Source organism: Acyrthosiphon pisum, chromosome A1, assembly GCF_005508785.2.
Source record: "Acyrthosiphon pisum isolate AL4f chromosome A1, pea_aphid_22Mar2018_4r6ur, whole genome shotgun sequence".
Taxonomy (NCBI): domain Eukaryota; kingdom Metazoa; phylum Arthropoda; class Insecta; order Hemiptera; family Aphididae; genus Acyrthosiphon; species Acyrthosiphon pisum.
This window is the reverse complement of record NC_042494.1, coordinates 22,529,705-22,530,737: the sequence shown is the minus strand read 5'-3', so window position 1 is coordinate 22,530,737 and position 1,033 is coordinate 22,529,705.

The window sequence follows — 1,033 nt, the reverse complement described above, 5'->3', positions numbered from 1 at the left end:
TAGATACATGAAATTTTCACTGGTTGTTTATATTTTCATTTACTATACATGATAACATTTTCAAAATATTTTGATTTGTTTTGAGCTGTTTACGGACAATTTTAGTTTCCAATTTAATTAGTTTTTTTTTCTATGAATGTCAATAAAACTTTATTTGTTGAGTAAAAATACTTGAAAATATAATACAAGGCTCCTACTATATTGTTACAATGACATTTGAAAAATATTAAAAATCCTTAGTCACAGTTTTTTTTTATTGGCATTTAAAGTTCAAAAATTGACAAAATATGTAAAAATCACGAAAATTAGCAAATTATTTTGAGTTAATAATTCGTAAAAATTTTTCTTTTTAGAACTAAGATTTTAAAATGTAATACAAGATTCCTTATAGGATAATCTACCTTTATCAAAAAAAAAAATGTCTATAAGAAACTCAAATTAAATTTTTATGAGCGTTTGAAATTCATATTTTTACAACATTTGATATTCACTCGATTTTTAACGTAACGATTTTCTTATTTAGTTGTAATTAAAAAACGAGTGACTGTAGAAACTTGAAAATTTTACTGAATGTTTATATTAGCATTTTCTATACACGACAAAATTTTGAAAATAATTTGACTCTTTTTGAGCTGTTTACGGACATTGTAATTTTTCAGTTTTTTTAGTTTTTTTTTCTATAAATATCAATAAAGTTTTATCTATTGGGCCAAAAAGCGTGAAAGATTAATAAAGCGCTCCTGATATATTGTTACAACAGCAGTTGAAAAATATTAAAAATACATAGGCACAATTTTTTTTTATAAGCATTTAAAGATCGAATTTTGACAACATTTATCAAATTTAAAATTTAATAGTTATTTTGTAGTTAAAAATTTATAAAATGTTCAACTTTTATATCTGAATTTAAAATTTAAAACAAGATTCCACGTAAATATTTAATTCTGTTACCAAAAATTCTAAGAAATACATAAGCACTGTTTATTTTTATAGTAATTTTAAGTTCAAATTTGGACGAAATTACATATTAAAA